Raw genomic sequence first — 23,171 nt, 5'->3', positions numbered from 1 at the left:
AGAATAAAAAAAAAAAAAAAAAAAAAAAAAAAAAAAAAAAAATAAAAAAAAAAAAAAAAAAAAAAAAAAAAAAAAAAAAAAAAAAAAAAAAAAAAGGTAAAAGCAAAGAAATACAGATGTAATCTTGAAAGTACGATATGCGTGGCCATCTATCTCTAAATCCAGCATTAAACCTCTACAATTCACTGCAAATAATGTGATTCTGCAGATACTATAGGAAGTTAGACAATTCGGTGCAACATTACAAAGAAGAGGAAGGTACAAGAATGGTTTTTGATAGCGCAGATCTTTTCCTTTTTTCACTTCATCAGCCAGCATGTTCAAACTCTGGAGTGAGTACCAGAGAAGACTAATATTTTTGCTGGTTTGCAAAGCCTCCAGGCTAGGAACCACATTTATTTCATGCAATTCCTACCACTATAATAATCTCTTACTTTACTGGTGTTACTAGGAGAAAATACAGCATCGGTAATTATAAATACTAATACTTAAAGGTTAAAACTAGTTCAGGACTGGAAACATTATTTCACCGAATTTTGAATTCTTTTGAGCACGGTGAAAAGCCTATACATGTGTATATGTACACACACAAATATAAAAAACATTGTTTCTTTGGGGATCATAAAAATGCAATTGCACAAAAGCAAACAGAAAGAAATACAAGTAGAATGACCTCGACTGGGCACAAGAGAAGTGAGAAGTGGGCAAAAGTGAAATATGGCAAAAGAGAGATCATATATAATATATCAAGGGGAAAGAGWGAGGGAGACTTGTTTTTTTTCCCTTGGGAACGGTGCCCTTTGCGTTGAGGGGGAGCTAAGGTAACGCGGTCCTGGGCAGACTAGAAACAGCGTGTGTCTTTGCCACGAGTCCCTGCTCGCAGGAGCTGGCGCGCAGCTCCGCGGGCGGCAGCGAGGTGCGCGGGGGCGGCCGGGGCACGGCTGCCGCCCGCCTGGCTGCTCTGTGGGCGCGGCGGCCCCGCGCCGGAGGGCGGCCGGGGGACGCCGAGAGGGAGCGGGTCGTTGCGGCCATTTCGCTTCCCAACAGCTTGTTTGTTCGTGCTCTTCCCCATTGTAATCACGTTCATTAGCGACTGCGTGATGTCTCCTGTGTAACATTTTGGGCACTGGATGTATGCTAATGCGCTTCTGTGGCTCGGTTAATCAGTTATATCTACCGGAATATAAAATTATGACTTTGTACTTAGCAAAAGAAAACAGTGGTTGTGAAGTGTTTTCTTTCAATTTGCTGTAACCAGGTTTGACATGTTATGCATGTGCTATGGTGTTAAATTTAGCACATAGTCTTAACTACAATAAACTAATCTTGATTTTTAAAATATTTTTCATTCCCAATTATTTCCATAAAGATGTCTGACGGAAATACTTTTAGTTTGACCTGGGCCTCTTCAGATGATCCAGAGAAAACAAAGAAGCTATTAAAAATGTTTTTGAAATGCAGAACAGTGATGAAGAGCAGGGCACATTTAATTATAATTGTGAAATCAGATTGAATTTAATTTAGACATGATGSATGCTTTTGCAAAGGTACAAATCATGGTTAGGCGTTCGGTTTTGTTATTCTGACCTATTAAAAAGCTCCTCTAGCCTGTTCAGAAAACCTGAGTATATTCACAACAAGAATTTTTCAGCTGTTTATGGTTTTTTATTTCATTGCTCAGGATTAGATCTCTGTCTCTCTTCCTTGTTCACGTAATTTTTGATTGAATGTAATCAAGARATGTTCTTTCTTCTGAAATAATTTAGGCAGCTTAAATCCATTCTTTTCTTCTTCGCTTATTCTATATATTTGTATTTATTTTAGAGTACCATTTAAAATATTTCTCTTTGCTTCGACATATAAAAACGTTCATAGGTTTAAGTTGTTTTAGCATTCAATGTCTACCTAAAAATTACTGCCAGAGAAAGTAATTGCTGCTAAAAGTGAAATTACTGGAGTAAAGTCTCCTGGCTTTGTGGCCAGTCCTCCCAGGTGCTGTGGAGGTATCTGGTCATTGCTCTGGAGGTCAGTTACTGACTCCATTCCCCCCCCCCCCCTTTTTTTTTTTAATTATCTTTTTAAAGCTGTGTTGTACAAACTAAAATCTGATTTGGGGTTTACAACTGTGAATGTAACTTTTGTTGACTGGTCATCCAAGAACGGCCAAACCTCTTTGTTCCCCTCAGTGCAATGTTAGTAGGCATTTAAAGGCAAGTGTTTTACTGGAGGTTGTTCTAATGTAAATAATTTAAATTATTTATTAGTAAAGTGTACTTTTCTATGTTTTATAATTTATTTGCAGTAATTTTGTTGGGCTTAAGCAAAGAATTGATTTCTCATAGTGCATTATGTGGAAAACATTTTTTTTTACATCATTATTTCATTTATTATGGAAAAAAGGAGGAAAGACTGACTTTGTAGCTCTGTGGGAAAAAAGTCATGTGGGATCTGGGAAGCCGGAGTTCATGAACAGTAAATGCTTTGCACAGAATGCAGTTATGCCCATAAGAGAATGTGAATCATCTCAGGATACAGAGGGCCGGGAAACAGCTCTGAACTCTCCGCCTGATTCAGGGGAAGAGTTCCTTTCTCGAGCAGGAGGCTCTGGGCTGATGGTTTCTCTGGGGGCAACAAGTTTGTCTTATGTTAAAAAAGTCCATCTTGGGCCCCAAAATTCCTCTTGTTCAAAACTGGAGTGTGAGTGCCATGCTAATTATTTCCAATTTTTCTTAATATTCATTTTCTAGTAAAAACTATTTTTGAGAAAATTCTTATTCCACTGGATTGCTTTTGTTACCATAAGGCTTGGGTATTCTAGACTGGAGCTGTCTACAACAAAGTTTAGTGCAAAATTAGAATTAAATTCCATTACAGCTCACAGATTTTTGCAATCTACTTAATATAATTTCTGAAAAAAATCTGGAGCATAGATTTTAAAAATTCCTTTTAATTGTGTCATTTTTTTCCAAACACTTGGTAAAACCAAGGAGCCAGTTCCTCTACCAGAACTCTGAGGCAGAATTTCTCAGTCCAGAGTTGGGATTGTAGGAGAAATGAATGGAAAGAATTTATAAAACAACACACATTATTCTAAAACTACAGACTTTGTTGTCTATAGCATAGTAACAATTTAAAATGTTTGGCCAGTCTGTACTAAATTATCTGCTGTTGCTTTCAGCTATAATATGCTATACTCAGAAAAAAATATTCCAAAAGTTTTACAGTTTTTTTTGGCTCAGCAAAATGGTAAAATCTTCTAATGATTGCAAATGATGGAGTTTTTCCATTCATTGCAGAAACGATTGCTGATACTTTGTGGTCCAACCAGGAACACATTGTCCTACAAAGATTAACTAGTGATGATTCCTTCATTTATTCAGTGGCAGTAGTCCCAGGATTAAATACATATCACACTGTTGATCCTAGCAATTATCGTTCAAACTAAATCTACACTCAAAATCTCATTTATTCAAAGCTACATTAATGAGTCAATAAAGCTCTGATGAATCTGGCTCTGTGTTCCTATATATATCATCTTGAAATATGAGCTGCAACCAACAGACTAGAGAAGGTGGGTTTTTTTGCTCCTGTATTGTGTTTTGCCTGGTTTGTTTGCGGTCTTTTACATGTTTTGAACTTTTCCACTGGATAAATGTTAGGTTCCTTAGACTGTRCATTTTAATAATAACATAGAATTTCATCACTGTGTTATACTGTCAAGTGTCCCTGAGTGTCAAGGTGAACAGATTATGTCCAGTTCTAATTTGGCCAATATAGAATTTATCCAAATCTTACGTGCACACAGCAGAAGCATTCATCCACATTCTTTATATGCCATATTGGCTCTTGGTGTTACTGTAAAAATTGTGGGTGTGTTTGCTTGACCCAGCTCTTGAAACATGATTCTTTTACATGATTTGTGCTCTTTTTGGTTTATGTGAGTATTTCTACATTTTTGATCTTACAAATGAAAAATTCTTTCCTTCAGTATCACTGATGGCTTTGGGGATTTAAGAAAAAAGTACAAATATGCAATAAAATTTTATGAAAGGCTGACACAAGTTTGTGAAAAAAAATCATGGCAATTAGCAGGGTTGATTCTATAGGCTTAATTATGAACTCTACACTTCTGTCCTCATGTTCTTTTTCCTTTAATGAATTTTTATAAAGGAAGATTTTATGTAACAGAGTATGATGCAGAGATTACTGAACTACCTATGACTTTACCGAATCCAGTTTAGTAGAAGCAGCATAGTTCTATTTACGTAGCACTGCTCTTGAGCTATTAAACTAATCATAATTTTTTTGAGCTTATGAAGAATAAAAAACATTTCTAATGACAGCAAATGTGCTTATAAATAAACAGATTATTTCAAACATAGCCCAGGTTTCCAGACCATAACTGGCTCCTACAGAGCCAATTAGGGTGCATCTTCACTGGCTGTGAATTCGTGCCCTCTGGCACCGCGGTGTGGGATCTGGCCGAGAAGCTTTCAATTGTGCAAAGCTGAGATTTGCCACTGCAAGGAACATTTTCAGCAGCTTTAAGAATTTGATATTATTAGCTAGAATGGCTGCATATTATTAGCTAGAATGGCTGCATTTCCTAAGCATTCTTGGGAGTCCTATATTCTTTAAGCACCTGCTCTTCCCACTGTAACATCATCCATTATCTCTCTGACAATGCCTCAGCTTTCAATGTCTAGTTTGTATACGATAATGAGCTTTTGAGTTCAAAAGACTGTGTAGAAACTTTGTGATTTATAAGTTGAGACTTATGCATAGAATAGTCTGAGCACCTTCAGTGCTGCTGTGTAGTGTTTTATTGTGAATGGTGGCTGGAGAGGAATCTGAATTGCTAGCACTTTTTTTCTGAATTTGACATACAGCTAAGCAAAAAAGAAAGCTTTTTTTTTTTGCTTTTTATTGAATTATTTTAAAGAATGCAACAAATCATTCAGATTTATAATAAAATTAAAGCTTTTTCTGATGAGTTAAGAATGCATCAGTTGGAAAAAGATTGTGGGAGGAGATCAAAATGGCTTTTTTAATTTAAATTTTAAAAATAAAATCAAGGTATTCTGAAATAGAAGGTCATTTGATACAAGGAGAGAAATAAAATGTTTCATTTTGAAAAAGAAGGAATGAGTTCTTTTTAATTTTCATGAAYGTTTGGACTTTTGCTGTGCTCGCCCCTGCTGAGCAGAACTGCTAGAAGTGAAAAAGAAGAAAATGTCTTAATATTGATCATTTGTTATTACACCGTTGGTGCAGAGCTACTGCCTTTCTTCCTGTAAAAAGGCTTTAGAAACTTTTAAGAGTCTGGTCCAGTTTAGAAAGTGTAACCTGACTTCTTACTGAAAGTGCATATAGATCATTCCAATGTTGTTTCCTGGTTCAACTTTTTAAAACCGCATCGTTCTGGCAAATCGCCAGCCTTTGAACTTGAACAGACCATGAATGGAAGATCATGGAGAAGTGTAGAAATGGTCACTCATTTGTCTTGTATTTTTGTTTAACATATGATGTACTGAAGGTAACGTGTTTTTGTTCCTATGACTAATGCAAGTTTTCTTCTCCTACCTCTTCCATTTGCGATGTTCCCATTTTGCCTTAATTTTCTTGTTTAATTTTTTACTGAACAAATGGTCCTTTACTGTTTGTGTGCATCCATTTGTTTTTCTAGCAGATGATATAATAGCAAATCTAGCTGGGATTTTGGCTTCTTTGGTGATTGTTCTGTTGGTGCATTATGTTCTCAGCGGGGTTTTAAGTGAGCCGTTCTTGAATTCCATGTTGTCAGGCAGAAAACTTGGACCTGAGATATAAAAGAATGATGTGTAAAAATGTTCTATAAGAACACGAGAATGGGAGGTGGATGTTACCTAACACATGAAACTTCAGCTGCATAATTCAAAGAAGAGTAATAACTTGAGAAAATGAATTCAAGCAAGGGCAGAATAAAACTTGGTAGTGTAATAATATTAAATCAAAGGAATATTTTATGTTGGGGATTGATGTGTTATATGTAGCCTCCTGGGCCTGATTCTAGCATGGGACACCCAAGTACTACTGCTGAGGAAGAATCTCTATAAAATAATATAATGAGGTTGTGCTTCCCTTCAGTTATGGGAAATTTCACAGCTTTCTGTGGTTCCTAATATTTCAAATCTTGAAAAAGGTATAAACAGGTAGAGTCTACGCTACTTGATTTTCAACCAATATATTATTTTAATGTGAGTTTCAACTAGATGAACACATTGAAATTAACATTTGATGTCTTGTTCTTTGATATCTGGCATTTTTCACAGGCAGACTATAATAAAGAAGTCAGTTATTGCTATTAGACATATTTTAGAAGAATTCTTTTTTGATGCATATCTCCACTTGGATTATTAAATTTAAATCACTGCTGCTATCAGTTTGAATACTAATGATATGTTCTGCCAGATGGAAGCCTTTAATAAATTTTCACTTTTCTCTAACAGTCAGCTGTAAATCTTAAATAAGAGACTTTTTGGGTGATGCCAGCTTTGATGCCTTATGTCCACATTGATTTCAATGTCATCAGTACCTGGAAGGCAGGGAACTGTTAATTAAATGCCATTCTTTCCCTTTATGTGGAGATGCAGGGTAGCCCAGTCTTCCTAACTCTGCCTTTTACCGTGGAATGCCTGGGCTCTTTTGGTGTACCGTAACTGGTTTGTGAACTGTCAGCCACTTTTCTGTTGTATGCGGGTTGTCTACCCCGGCGCTCTCTTGCCCTTTTTTTCCAGCTGATATATAGCTATATACAGAGTTTTGAGCAGTTTTCTTACATTCTGTGTGAAGCTCCAGGTACTGGACCTTGTAAAGAGAGAGGGCAGAGAGCTGCCCACACACCTAGCAGGCATATTTCCTTACGTGGCAGAGACTTCTCTAATTTGGGGTGATTTGTGTCCTTTGGAGGGCACGGGCACTCTGCACTGTACCAGGGCACCTGTTTTGATTCAGGACCCCAGGTGCAGGATGAATGAAACTTAATAAGCGGTTTGTTTCATTTATCAGGACATTTCATATCCTCTTTTCATCAGCTAGCAACATTTTCCTCCAGAGTCATTTGCTATAGTCACCTTTAGACTAGTGAATTTTTGCACAGGGACTATATAGTAGCTAAAATCTAGGCTGTTGAGGGGAATGCAACTTTTTATAGCTTAACCTTTTGTCTGCTGCTTTCTACCCAGTCAGGAACAACTCCTTCAGGAAAAAAAAGTAGGGTCTATCACTCTACTAAAAGTATAAGAAACGGTAAGCTGGAAATTCTGGCTGTGGTGAGAAGGGGAGAGTAAACACTTGGTAACAGAAAAGAAAATGAAATCATAGCATTCAAACTTGCTGTACCTTGGGGGAAGGAGAGAACTAAAATACTTATATGAGTCAATAACTATTCCCAGTAGAACCCTTGGAAAAGCCTACAGGTAGAGCAAATTTTTTGTTATTGAGTTATTTTCTCACCAGTCTGTTTCAGTTATTGATTTGTTCTGCCATTAAACCTAAAAGCCACACAGTTAAATGTGTTTCACCCATGCACCAGGCTCTCCATGTAATTCCATTATCTAAATAATTATCTGAACTTCCAATTACAAGAAAGTAATTAATAATATCATAATGCAGAGAACGGCTTTTGCTGAGCTTTGTGGTGGTGCTTTGTTCATCRGTTTTCTGTTTTGTTCTCTCTGCGCTTCAAAGTTAGTAAAGAAAATGCCCGTCGAAACATCTCCATCATGGAACAAAAGATGTCAATTACAGAAAAGTACGAGTACCAACAAAACATTTCAAGGCGTTTTAAGAAAATTTCTGACATAGTAATGATAATTAGTATATTTCAGTTTCAACAACTGTAATTAAACCTGACCTTTAAGGTAATTATGTCTTGACATTTATGATTTTAAACTAGCTTTCCCTGTGGTGATGGTGTGTTATGTGCAGATGCTAATAAGTAGTTTCTGTAGTGTGAGCAAGCAGATTTCAGATGTGCCTACACTGCAGTTCAGGGAACAGCGTCACACATTGACTCTTCGATACATTAGTGCACTTTCAATTAATACTCCCGGCTTTTGTAATGGCATCCTGACATCGCTGCATATGCAACAAAAATCACTGACAGAAGTTTGAAAGGAGCTTAATGAACATTAATACATGCTGTTATTGTTACAGTTCCTCATTATTTACATGAAGCCATTAAATTGGCATGGAAACGCAGAGAAAAATAAGTTCCTCTCTTGCAGGCTCTGCAGGCTAGCAAAGAGCACAATGAAACAGCCAGCTATAGGAGCTAGAAACCGAGGACACGCGAGAGAGTAAAAGTTGAGAGCTATGTTCATAAGCAATAATACTGCGTTGTACCCAGGTTCAAGATCAATCACAAAGAGTGAGATTAGATAGTGCTGGAAGAAAGATCAGTGATGGCAGAGTTTTGTGGTGCAAAGAGAAACATTTCTGAGCAGAAGAGGAATTTGCCAGAAGGCACAGACAAGGTTTTCTCAGTAACGATAACAACAGTGATATTGGAAAGATGGGTTTATGCCAACAAGCCCACACTTGTATATCACAATGAGATCTATTTTAAAAAAAGAAGAAAAACCCCAACAGTTTACAGGAAAGACTTTAGCCTTTTTGAAAATCTAGAGAGTTTTGTCATTGATTTGGAAAGAATGAGAACTGTATCTCCAACGAAATGTTTCATGCATAGTGAATACCGTATTTCACACCTGTAGTGCCAATATTTTGCTTTCAACACTGAACTCTCGAGTTGATAGAAAAAACTCAGCTGCCCCCTTTCAGCTAAAAGCATAACAATTTATGCAGTGCCCTACATGGGTGTTTGTAATTCTTTCCTGATCCCTGTGTTCATCTAGTTTGCAAAAGTAAAGTGCTGTGAAATCTCTACTGCCTGTTATCAGATTGCACAATGTCAAATGCACATTGAATTATTTCTAAGTTATAAATATATATATATATAACCAAGATGAAGCCAAAATTCAAACCAATCTGTTTTTGTGCAGAAAACTAGGTGGGCTAAATAATATAGCTGTACAGCTTATTAGTTTGGGGAGTTCTAAACCCCCAAAATATGTCTGATTAATATGTGTCAGATTAACTCAGGCAAGTAGCATCCCCTCAAAGCCAACAGCAAATACAGTTGCCAAATTTATTGGGAAATCACCAAGACCCTGAAAACCTCTTTCTTTTGTTTTCTGTGCTAACAATTCTTCAACAAGTTTTCTTAAGCTGTTTGCTTATTTGGATAAGTCATAATTTATTTTCTGTTTTGTTTCTGCAAAAAATTTTTGACATGTTTATATATTGGGTCACTTATGATGAGGAAAAGGTCARCAGAAAGTTTTACAGACTGAAAGGCCTAGTCTTGCTCAGAGTGTCTGGACCCTGGCTGCCTGACCTATTCTTTGACTGCRTTTTCTAATTGGGCCGTCATTTCTATCCAACCAGCAGTGTAATATTGCTAACTGCTAGTTTAGCCAGAACAAGAAAATCAATCTGCTAGTAAAGGGCATAGCAAGCACCATGCCTATAGAGTATTGTATGTTTGGCCTTGGCATTCAAAAGATGCTTTTTCGTTTGTGCTATTTTGATGGAATATTGTAGATTTATTTCAAAACCAAGTGGCTCATAGCTACTGATACTCCCTTCTAAAAATGTCTTCTGGCATTGCATTTAGAAATGGTTTTTGATGTAAGACAAACTGCAGAACACATATATTTAAGAGGTATGTGACAAACTAACTCCATACTCCTTGAGTAGTGATATAAAGAATAGTTATGCTGTGTGTCCTGACATCTTTTGCCATAATTACAGCAGTTCTTCCTTTCTGAAATAAAGCTTTAGGGAGCGTGGGATCTACTAGAACTARTAGAACATATGAAAAAAGCAAGTGACATTGTGCAGTAACTATAGAAGCAACAGCTCATTCTTTTCCTGCATAAGTTTCCTCCTAGCTATGCTGTTTTTGGCATTTTAGAAAAATAAAACAATTGATCTGATCTGAAAACTGCATGAAAAGCAAGAACGCTTTCATCAAAGTGAAAATGAAAAAATAAGCCCTTGACTTTCCTATACTTAAGTTTGTCAGATCCAAAGGAAATGAGGCAAACATGTACTTGGATTGGAACTTGATTATAGAAATGACTTGGAGCTTAGCCTGGAAATGATGTTAAGCCACCCTGTCCCCATCATTTTGTTTATCATACTGCTTTCTTTTCTTTTACATTTTATGCCCAGATCAAAAGGCAAAAGGTGTTTACTCTTTCTCTTTCCTTTCTTTTCCAGAGTTGGTAAATCTCAGAAGCTTGATTTAATTGTGCAAAAATAATTTTCTTGCAGTGTTCATACCATTCATTTCAAATTTGAGACCGGATTTCTCTCTGACATACTGGCATCAATTTCAGGTAAAAGTACAGAAATATCTCCATGACGTTCACTAGAAACACAATATAGAATACTTAAAGTATTTCAGGAGATAGTGGTGCGGTTTGGGTAGAGAGGATAATTAATCTYATGTTTAGTGTACCATGTCCCTTTTTTGAAGCTCATCCAAGGGCCACTGATGTCAATGAAGCTTCGATGCTTTTAAATCAGCTTYTAAATCTTTGCCCTAAGCCACGGGAGAGCTGGTGGAGAATCTGATCAAGGCTTGCAGAGGGGCAGGTTGTAAGGTGTCGATAAACAGGGGAGAGCTCTTTAAWGGATGCTCTGGGGAGCAACACATAAGGCTAACAAGCGGCAGTGCAAAGCAAGCAAAAGGAGACATTTCTCCACGCAGCGTGTAGGCAAGCTAGGGGTGTGCTTTGCGGCAGGAAGTTATGGATGCCAGAGGCTTACTGAAGTGAGAAAGGCGATTCAACAAATCCTTGCAAGGGAGCTGGAGCTACTGAGCACACAGGCGTAATGCCAGGCGCCAGATGCCCCTGATCTGGGAGTTACTGGAGGCAGCGTTGTGGGGAAAAACCGCTCCGTGTGCGCACTCTTCTGCTCTTTGCTGAGCACCCACTGCTGATCACTGCCAGGTTACCTGGCAAAGGGCACCTTAAGCATGACCCACTGGATCCACTTATTAATTTTTAAGTGGCTGTATGAGCGTTAAACCTAATGAAACTGTTTTGCTGTAGATGCATGTGGCATATTTGATTCTGGTGAATAAAAGATGCGAGCTCTGATTAATGCTCTTCCCATAGGTTCGAGCTGAAAATAGTGTCCCTATCTGTTGAGGATGATATCTCAAGAGTATTGAGAATGTACTGCAGCTTCTTTCTCCGTAAAGCATGCTCTTCAACTCACTCATCTGTTTTCAAGGAGCGTGGTAGGCATTTATTATCTCTGAGCTCACTCCTGTTCCGTGGGAATTTAAATGTGGCTAAACTTGGGCAGAAGGTTCTGAAATTTTTCAAGGACAAACGTGCGTGGAGATGCATGCAATCTGGATCACATAAACCTTGTTTGCCTTAGAAAGCGGGCTGAAAACAAGATCTCTGACTGCTTCTCTGTAACAAGCACAACAAAGCACAGGACAAGATTTAGCTTGCGTATTGGTATATGTACTATCCAGAGTATTATCATATGTACTATCCGCATATACAGCGTTATAAAACAAGCAATTAGACAAGGTCCACACCCTACAAATCTCACGGTCTTGTTAGGACCGTTTCAGCACAAACCGTCAGAGGCCTGACGGTGGGAGCAGCCGGGGTCGCGGGAGTCCTGCGGGTCAGGGCTGTGCGAGAAAAGTGGCTGGTGGGGAGTATGCTGAAGAGAAGACAAACGATGCAAAATTTCCTCTGGCAGCATGCTGCGAGGAAAACTATCTTCTGGTGACAACTAGGCAGCTGGGATTTTCTTTATTTTTACAGCTTTTTTTTTTATGGGGAAATATAGACCACAGTATTCAGGAGAATATTCTGAGGTTCATCCATCTTTCACAGGAAAATTCCTGTGAAATCTTGGGTTCAGTTAGTGGTAGGTACAAAGCAGGCCATGTTTTGCTTCGTGTCTACTGGGCCTACCAGACCTTTAATGATTGTAAATGTAAAGGTGGTGCACAGTCCTCCAGATATTACAGCTGCCACTAGGAATGTCAGTCCACATGAAGGAGGGAGGGAAACTTTTCCTGAGGCCATCGGTGCAAACCCTAACGGGTCAGACGAGAGCAACGCTACCTGTCCTTTCCTTTCAAAAATAGCAGAGCCCATTTCAAAGCTACATCGCAGTGTGTGCTCTGTAGTTTGACATCTTAGGGATGTGTCTGACATTACTAAGATTCCCACTAGTGGTCAAAAGCAGTGCAGAATTTCACCACAGTACTTAGAGCTTGAAGACTTTTATCTGAACTCGAGTTTTAATAGTAAGTTTCCTTCTGAGGGGGGAAGAAAAAGAGATATTAATACTTCAGCTAAGTCTGTATTAGACTAATACCAATTTGTCATTTTACCTTTATTTGATGATTTATTTATGAGGAAGATTTAATTTCAAGACCCATACTATTTTCTGAGCTGTTACCATTTTAAATGCTTCTATACCTCATGCTGTTAAGCCTTTGAACATACACACAATATACTTCTTTTACATTCAGCTTTCTTATATTATAGCAGAAAGCAAACATTTTTAATTTATCAAAGTATGTCTTTCATTTCTTGCCTGCATTTTGTTTCCTTTATAAATAATTTTTATGTACAGTTTTAAAAATATAAACAAATCCTCTATGACATCCTTTATGATCATTAGTGTTCACAGTCTCTCAGATCAAAAGTTTTGCTGGGTTTCTCTGTGAACATGAAAAGTCTTAATGCAAACACTCAAGAAACTTGCTTTGTAACTCTTTTTCTTTCCGTTGTTTCTGGTCAGTCTTAACAAATCCAAAAGGTAAGTGATGAATAACATAGTTCTGTTTAGCCATGAACACTGGCTGAACACTGTGGCATTTAAATGCTGTTGTACCAGGCTACACCTGACTAAATACACTAGATCTACTATTTTTTTTTTAACCGTAGTGAGGTGCAATAAGCAGCTTCCTAAGCTTCAACTTCATAGCATTTGCTGAAATATTTTTTTCTGTCAAATGATTTTGGGTTTATTTCTGTTATTTTTGCATCAAAAATGACTATTCATTAAAATTAAAACTTTTGTCTTGATATTATGAATGTTGCTCATGCCAGATGAAGTTCATTTTGTAGCAAAATACAATATAGTTATAATGATAATAATTAGTACCAAAATACTGGGTTATTCAGGAGTGGGGTGCTTCACAGAACTGGCTTACTGCTCTGTTTGCAGGTTACTCACATTTCCAGGAGCAAAACCAAAACCAAATTGAATGCCATGAGGGGGAATGGCTGTAAAAGGTGTCTCCATTAATTATTAGCTGGTGAATAAATAYGATTTTTCAGAAAGTGTGGGCAGAATGAGAATCCCTGTTCTTTCTCTTCCTCCTACATTTTCCTCCAACAGAGTGAACTATCAGGCACTTCACAGCGTCAGGAACGTTGTGAAAAAATGGTATTTTTTATTGCTGTTATGTCCTCATTATCTCTGCCATTTTCTCAAAGCGCATTCACCAGTTCCCTTCATTTCCTCCCAACCCTGCCGCCCCCAGCCTGCTGTGCCTCAAAGTTTTCTGTTCCTGCCATGCATCAATATTTCAGAGAATCCCCCCAAAACTCATTTTCATCCAGTGAACTCTGAAATTTGCCCCTTCCTCAAATAAACAAACCTCTTTTTTTTTCTTTTTTTTTTCTTTTTTTTTTTAATTTCACGACTTTGGTGTTAAACGTAAGCAACTGGGATCTCGCGTGCCTGCAGCGGGCTGCTCGGAGCAGCCCTGCCGAGAGCCGGGGAGAGGGGAGGCGAGCGGAGAGCGCGCTGCCCTGCCTCCCGGTTAAAGGGAGCCGCTGGACGAACGCGCCGGCCGCAGCACGGCTTCGTGACCCGGTGCCTTCACCCAGTGATTCAACACGTGGGCATGTCGCAGGTCACGGGGGACTTGTGCACGAGGAGTTGAAAAATTTTCCTGCCTGCAAACCTACCTATGGGCTGAACTTTTGTCTTCTCATGACAGCCATCACATTCATACACGCTAAAAAATGAAGCTAATTGCTGTTTGAAGCAGAGCAGGAGCTGCAATAAAAGACTTTGAAATGAGCTGTATAAAGAATTTCTCATTCTGTTTCTAGACTGCAGGTATGAATTATGTGTCTAGTCATCTGAACTCYCTCTAAGTGCCTTCCAGAGGCCAATTTATCCCAAGCCTGAGAAAGGTATTTCCAGSGAGTGCTTCATCCTCCGCGTGAGGTTTTGTGATGGGTGCCTGTCCTTCTCTGCCGACGACGGAGGGACCTTTGATGGGGCGGCTGCACTGCTGGGTGATACGAGTCCTGCTCGAAACGCGTGGCGGTACCTCTCAGAAGAGGCAGASTCCCTTTAGCCTTTCAAGTCCGGTGGTTTCTAATAGTGTTAGGCACAGAGGGATGCGTTTTCAAAGATATTTAGATGCTTAGAGGTATCTAATAGGATTTTCAAAATCGCTAAAGCAGACTGGACAGCTAACTCCAATTGATTTAGCTGAGGCAGGTGACTATTTCTGTTTGCCAATATGTGTTTTTTGCACAGACCTTTTGTAGTCTTGCCCACTGAGTCTGATTCCATTTCCAAGAAATGTATCCCATTTGTATCTATTGTACTGGACTATACCCAGGTAAAACGTGTAAAATCTCAGTCTTTAGATTATAGGAAAATAGTTTTCATTTAACTGATGTACAGGGTCAGCAATTTTGCTGTGCAGTCCATGGGAACATCCTGTGGAGCCATCACTTTTGCAGTTAACTGCTGGTACTTTTATACTACTTTTGTACTACTGCCATACTGTGATTTTTTTGCAGCTGTAGCAACTGAAAAAATATTTGAAAAATGCTGTGCTCTCTGAATCAGGAGAATTATTTTCCATATAATGAAGCACAGTGCTTTAAATATGGCAGATAGTAGAATACTACAGTTTGATGGACTAGTGGTACGAGGCAGTATCATTAATCTTTTGTTGTTTTCTCCTTGACAAAATAAGTCTCCATTCAGGAAATCTTTCTGAATGGGACTTSTGTTGGTGCTAATGGGATGATCATGCAGACAGGAGGTATTCAGTCTCATTCCCGATTTACCTCCAGTAGTTTCTTTAACCAGATCAGCATTTTATTTAAAAATAATGGCTACCTGATTTATTCCTCTGTCCCAGTTTTCACTTTGCTCTCATTCTGCCAGCCTGGAGTGACAAGAATTTTTCTACTTACTTGTCTTAAGTTTCTTTGGACAATAGGTTTTATTTTTTAAAAAATATTTTAAATGGATGAGATTTTTTTTAAAAGAACTGGCTTTGAGGAAAGCACATACACTTGATATAATTTGAAACAATTTCTGCCAAATTCGAGACACATACCTAAGCTCTGCAGGTAGCTACRCGGTTAAAATCTCAGTTCCTACAGGCTTTGTTCAGTCTTTCTGTCTACCTTACTGTTCCCCGCCTACAAGGAATGAGTTGAACAATATCAATTAATTGGTGTTGTTACACGTGAAAAATGAAAAGGATCATTGCATGGCTTTATACAGAAGGCCACCAAGTGCAGTGTGCTATTCCTTGGTGCAGTCCTGAGTTCCTAGGTGCCTTCGTTTTGCTGCCATAACGTGGGTCAGACGATTCTACGTGCACGCACCGTGGGCTTTTCATACCTGTCACAGTCACAGAGTTTGCAACAGTTTATGGAACTGCCCGGCAATATTGACAGTACCCAAAAGGATGAAATTCACTGTGCTGTGTTGAAGCTCTGCCCAAGAGGTTGGCAATGTCTCCAAGAAAATACTGAGAATTGATTCAAAACGTGTTTGATGACAATCTTCCCTTGATCTTAACCATTTTGGAGACAAAGAAACTGCTAAAGTTCCTAAAACTGCAGAAAGATGCATATTTACTTGGACTGGTTTTTGGTCCTTTATTTGGAATCAGCTTCTCTCGGGCTTTTCTTTTCTTTCGGTGCTAGCTGCAAGGCAACAAAAGGATCGCATGAGCTGTCGCGTCTAGATGGTAACCCAGGCAGCTAACAACCCAGCCCAGGATGGCTAAAGGGGCAGCCAGATGGTGTTAAAAAAAAAAAAAAGTAGCTGTAGCTGAAGACAGATCTATGCAGATATGATGCTGCTGTAATTGCACACTCACTGTACTGCTTGGAAATTGCCTGCTCTGGTTGGAGCAGGCGGGAACAGTATGCGCTGAACACGCTCTATTCAAGCCTTTCTCCGATTCCATTAGCACATGACAGAGAGACCCAAATCAGTTTGCAAGGCATTTGCCAGCAGCTGCTGCCACAACAAAGATAATATTGGCACAGCTTTTCAACTGTGTRAAGAATAGGTGGCATTATTTCACACTTCCATCCTCCGTTTGTGCCTTATAGACAAAATGCTGACTTGAGTCACTTTTAAAGCTAATTATATAATAGGGATTTCATAAAATAGCTCTGAACTACTTAAAATGGATATTAAAATTTTCTAAATCCTGATGTGACAGCTGCGGTAATGATCCCTATTGTTAAATTTTGCAGACTTCCCTCTGTCAAATGTGCTCAAAATTGTCTGTCTTTTTCAAAGAACTTCTTCCTTTCATAACCTAGGAACAATATTTATTTACTACATGCTTTTAACACTCCGTAGCTATGCGATAAAACCACACGCCCTTGAGTACATATTTTGCATGCATAGTTTAATAGAATGATTTCCTACAGGGTGAGCAAAACAGCATTTATTTTCCTTTATCTTACCTGAACTATGATGGACCACAGGCTTTCTGAATGCAACTGTGTCAAATTAAACCTGACCTTTTCTAATGGGTATTCCAATCAGTCAGAAACTGTGGAAAATAGGCTGTACTGGTGCTTTTTCTGTAGACTTGAAGTTTCATGCCCTTCAGCAGATCTCTAAGGAAATTTTCCTTCACACTCTACTGGTGTGGCTGAAGAGGACAGTCTAACTTTTCTGAGAGTTGCATTTTGTCTGAACGTCAAACACTGGTGTGATGCCTTTCTGCAGCTGAACTTACTGCTGCATACATAAACATTTAACTGTAATCTTTCACTAAAGTGTGTAAGATTTAGGCATGTATCCATTAACATTCATGCTGTGTTGAAAATTATTAACTTTCCTTACAATGGATGTTCTTGAGAACAAGCATTCACTAACAAATCCCATATATGGCTCCTTTAATTAAGTATGAGTGAACAAATAGTTACAGTGTCTAATTTGAAAGTCAATCTTTACTCAAAGATAACACAAAGTTGATGTCTGCAGTGAAACGCTGGAATTCAAAATTCAGTTGTGACGTGAACTTCAGCTTCATTTTTCTATTGTTATGAAAAATACATCTTTGTGTCTCTGAAATTCAGTCGTCAGATTCTGACRTTGTATATGTTGATAATGCAAGAGAATGAAGAAGAAGCACATGGGAAGCTGCTGAAATGAGAATGCTGTGCAGCATCTAGCACTGGGTCCTTTCCCAAATAAAAGCTTCTACAAGTGTTTTTAAATAAGTTGGTCTGCAGGAATATTAAGTAAAGATTGAAGTTGTTGTGTGTTTGCACTAAACTCTTTGTACTTACTAAAATTTCMTTGATATCAATAGACTGATACCTGAAAACTGTAAACCAGATCCTTGATTTCCAGGATGATTTCCTGAAAATAAGGTGTTTGTCAGAATATCAGTATAGCAGCCTAATTTCTGGCTTATGCAACCCAAAAGGGGCCTAATCACTTTAGAGATGCATTTAAATAAGATAGATAATATTGTCTTGCTGTGAAGGTACTGATAAGTTGATGATRGTTCTTGGATCTAATGATTCTGACGTTTGTTTTAATTGACAAAGTGAATTGTCAGTCATTAGGGTAGCTTTGATAGGTGYGATTCTGTAAACCAGGCTGAAAATGGAATTGGCTTTCTCCTACTTGTGTGTCTGCATGTAGCTCTTAATAACAATCCTTCATTAATTTCGTAGCTTGAATTTGCCAATGGCTTTGTTCTGTTCCCACTGGACCACTTGAGAGACTTGGCTCAGTGCAAGCAGGAGTGAGTCCAAACTCTCTTGATCCAGAAAAAAAAGTGTTGCAGCTACTGCAGGCAGATTAYGATGAGAAAAGCAAAACAGAAAAAAATCCAGTTAACTGATCCTTTGCGAACACCTACAATGAAATTGTGCTCTCTGTTGGAGGCAAGAGTCATTTAACCATCAGCTTCAGAGAAGCAAACATTTTATCTGTTGTCCACGATGGCAGTTCATGCTGAAAGTAAAGAGAACAAGATGGTTGTATGTTGTTTCTGTGAAAATAAAAAAGACTTGTTTGCTCCAGTATTATCTAGAAGGATCAAACAAGAATTTCACTTAAAATTTTTGTGCATATAGAAAGCAAGGAGCAACCTCTGACTGGAAGAACTTACATTCTAGATAAGATGGGTTAAAGGATATATAACACTTGGAGAACTTGGTCATTGAAAGATTAAGTGGCTCAGAAGATATCTGTCAGAGGCAGGAGTGAAAACGAACCTTCTGAATTTCAATCCGGAGTTTTAACTGCGGGAAAAGTCCTTCTACTTCTTATGTACTTTGCTTTTATGGGTGTGTTATTTCTGGCTGTAATGAAATATTTGTAGCAACAGTTCATTCAGCCACAGTTCACACTAGACTGGACGACTGATATATAAAACTGTGAGTAGTAATAATGCTGATCAAAAAGAAAATATAGGAATATGAAAACATTCTTGTTAACAACTTGGGACAGAGTTCAGCTCAAAGAAATGTTGATGTTTCCGTCCCGTAGTTGCATGAACAAAGAATAGGATGTGAGGTCAGTTTGAAGCAGGATTTGGAGAAACTCTTATAGCTAAAGATTTTCCTATTCTCCCACATTGTTACCTGGAGACAATGAATCTAATATGAAATTTTCCTTTTTTATTCATCTTATCCTTGCCGATCATAGTTATGATATTGCCAGTTTTATTTTGTTGTGCACATTCATTTCATGTCAGTAAACCGGAAAATATAAACGATATAGCAGCTTGTCAGACCATAATTTGACTCACTTCTGTGAGGAACTATGCTTAAAAATGATGACAAAATGAAATTTAAAAATAAAAAAGGTCGAGTTTAAAACTGACAGCACAAGTGGTCTTTTCAGTTGGAAGCTAAATTGTGTTTAAGAGAGGAAAAATTCTGTTCTTGAAAGGTAAACTCTTTTTGTTTTTCCAGAAATTATAAAATCAGTGTGTATTTCTGAGGTGTGATCTGAAAAACTTCGGGCTTATTCTTTCTAACAGATAATTTCCTTCAATTTATTATGACTCAGACTAATGTTCAATGATTGCTTTCATGGAAACCAGCTCAGAAGGACTTGTAGTGAGACAGTGACATTTCTATCCTTGTAAAATTAGGAAATGAAGATAAACACTCAGTTTCCAGGGAAATATTATCTTTATTATTTTACAATGTACTGTAATTAAAAGACTAAAATACTTGCAGCTGCATATTCCTCAGTGAATGAATAAACTGTGAAACAAAGTCTGATTTTTTTCAATGAAGCACTACCTTATCGACAATGCGAGCTGTAATTCTGCAAATTTTTCAGTGCTTGAGTAATCCTATGAAGAGCAATGGGGCTACACAAATGCATAAAATTAATCACATAATTGAAAACATAATTTTAAGTATAGTTGAGCATTTATTACASAAAGAAAAGAGTCAGATAAAATTAGGAAGTGAAAACCTTTGTTTCAAAACTACAATGGATTTTTCAGAAAACCATGCTTAGAATATTTCTATTATTGTTATGCCTTTTACAAGATGGGCRCACATTATTGTCCTCAAGACAGAAAATGTAACCCAAATCCCCAATGATGGATAAGACTGTAGAGCTGTTTTTTTTCCTGTCATGTGATAAATGACTAAAGTGCTCTTTAAGTTTTGGAAAATTAAGTCCAGTTTGCTCAACAGGAGAATGATATTATCATGGCAAATAGTTGCATATGCTCTCTGACAGTGTCCTTTTCATCTATTCCAAGTAGTAATATTGTTAACACTAAAGATTTGGGACTATAAATGGTGCAAGGCTTCTAAGGAGGGGGAGAATTTTTTTTTTCAATTGTCTCACATAACTGGAAAAATTAGAAGCTTTAGGAGACGAGCACTTTTTCATGTTTTSTATTTTAAACCAGAGTGAGAGTTTAAATGCCTGCAAGGCTGCTTTCTTCTTCCAGCTCTTTCATTCAGTCTGTTTTTACTGGGATCTGTAGAGATCATCTTCAGGAATCAGAGCTAGGCTCAATTCCTACCTATTCAGATCTTGGTTTTTCTGTTTTTCTCCATTGCTAACATGGACATTAACTACRTTTTTCTGTGAATTAGCCACTGAACTGAGAGAGACTGCCAACTGATGTCACATTGCAAGTGATTGCTCTGGAAAACAGCTTTCAGCCAGTGCTGCCCCAAACTAGCTGGCACGCGTGGAAGTGAAAAGCTCTGTATCCCAACAGGATTCCTTCGAGTCTAAAGCCCTTGCTTTTAATCAGTTTCTGAAGTAGTTTTTCCTAGTTTGACTGTAATTGCTCTTATTGTGTTTGCTAAAAGTATACTAAACGCACAGAGGTGACTGATTTTCCGGGGAAGACAAAGCGTCAAGCGTCACGGGTCCCGGCATAACAAGATTTTATTGTCCTTTCCATGCAATTCTGATAGATCAATAAGCAAATGAGGCTAGTGGTATGGAGCCATAGTCTGCAAACCTGCCTGCCAGTTCCACGCTTGAATAATTATTAATGATTGCTATTTGATTTATTCATGCGGAAAGCACCTAATTTACAACAAGGAAGGAACAGCTTATACATACCAGTGACCTGATGGAGGCAGGTAAATGCTAATTGTTTGCCTTGTACAGTCCCCAGAAACATGCTTTTAAAAAATTATTTCATTTGTACAAATAAATAAGAAGAGAGATGGATTTGTTTGGCAACCTTATTACAGTTATCTCTTTYACTGATAAATTGACAAACAAGATCTATCCAGATTCTTACAGGATCATAGTAAATTTCATGGTTAACTTCTATTTTAACCACAGTTCGGGAGAAAAAGTGCTGGCTAAAAAAGAGAAGTCCAAAATTCTTATTAAAATGGAAATAGTTCCCAGAGGAAAAAAGTCTGAAGAATCAGTTCTGTATGTAGTATGTTCTGCTATTCATGTGCTCTAAACCTTTGTCCTCATATATTTTTACTGGTGTAGCTTAAATTGATTAAACTTGTGCTAAAGAAATCATTTTGTGTGCCAAATATATGTTCTAGAGAAAAATAATTAAGTGGAAAAGGGGTATTAAAAGTCACATACATTATTTTGAATCTGAAGCTCTTCTAAATATTCTCATTTGAACTTTGAAGAATGATGCTTAAAATGGCAGAGAACAGGTTAAGGACTTATGTTCTATTCAGTTTTGTTGGCAAGTTCTTCAAGGGTGAAAAATAATTGGGAAGAACATTACTTTTCTAATGACATCAATACCCACCAAGACTTTCAATAGCTGACAAATTATCGACTCTAGATCATAAACTACATTACACTTGCAGTCGTATTAAGTTCTTTAATGAAACCAGCCACTTTAATGGCAGAAAAGGTACAGTCAAGTAAATGATGACTGAAATGTCTGCTAGCTTTTTTATTTAAACTGTGATTTCAGTTTTAATTTTTTAAGACTTATTATATGGAAGATTAAAGCACATTTTTCAGTGTATCATTTAAATCAGTCATGAATAAGTTGATACCAGTGGGCAATGTGTTTGAATATTTCATCACAAAGTGATGGAGCGTCTTATCTTAGCTTGTTAGAGTGCTTTTACTCACCGGTCCATTCTGCTCTTTTCTTTGACATGACCTGAATAAAGAATGACCAAAAAGTTCAGCAAGGACAGAATCCACAAAATGTATCAATACTGCAAAAGAGGGGAAAGCTGTTTCAAATACTGATGATTTAATGGACTTAATTCAATCAGTGCTCTCAAAATCATTTTCCAAGATATTCAAAGTCACATGATGATATTTAGCTTATGCAACTATAATTTACTAGCAAGGAGGAGTTAGTAAATAGAAACTAAATATAATTAAAATCGAAATTTTTTGATTTTTGGTAAATCAGCGACTGATTCTTTGACTCAAAATATTTTTTGACTCAAATTCACATTTCTTTCTGTGACAAAGAAGACAAAACAAGCCTACTTAACCTCCTGTCAAATTAGAGAGGAAACTAATAATTGCACTTGCTGTTGGCATATTTAAACAATGGTATTTGGATACAGTAGGTGAGGAGAAAATACAGCGTAGAATCTTTCTGATACTTATAGAATGACTTTCATTTCTTCATGATCTTCTTCAGATCATAAGCTGCTCAGGAAACCTCARAATGATTCAAAATTGTAATTGTAATTTCTTTAAGTAGTGTAAAGTAGATACAGCAACCCCATTCTATCCAGAGGGCATTTGAATCAGCAGAACCGTGTTGCCCCCTGAATCATCACTCTCATAGGCTGAAGCATTTAGAGAGCTTTCCTGAGGACAGCCTTGACAAGCCGTGACTATCCTCTGACAGTGCATCCTCAAGCTCCCAGACTTCTCCCGCTAGCATGCTCTTCCTTCGAAGGACTGCGTTTCCCAAACCTTGATMCTCTTTTTGCCAGGCTCCGCGGTCTCAGGTCAGCCTAATGTGACAACGGCTTTTATCAGACCAGTGAAAACTATGCAGGGTTGAGATATTTCTCTAAACTTCAGATTTGGAGAACAGCAAAAATCATGCAAAGTACTCTGTGGTTTGTTGGCACCTGCTGAGAGTCTGGAGCTTTCTTTCCCCTGGTGTAGCAATAGCAACTGGGAATCCAAGGGAGGATCCCCACCAGGGCCTGGGAGAGTCTGTGCTACCTGTAGCTGTTACTAGTGAATGTGAGTTTCTTTTGTTTGTTTCATACCTCTCAAAAATAGTTGTTATTTGTAAATTGAGAATATTCGCTTTTCTTTCTTTCTTTCTTTTTTACTTTTTCTTTCCTTCCCCCCCCTTTTCTTTTTTT

The sequence above is a fragment of the Rhea americana genome, unplaced genomic scaffold, assembly GCF_003343005.1.
Source record: "Rhea americana isolate MKP2758 unplaced genomic scaffold, rheAme1 scaffold_8, whole genome shotgun sequence".
Classification (NCBI taxonomy): Eukaryota; Metazoa; Chordata; class Aves; order Rheiformes; family Rheidae; genus Rhea; species Rhea americana.
This window is presented reverse-complemented; position numbering follows the sequence as displayed.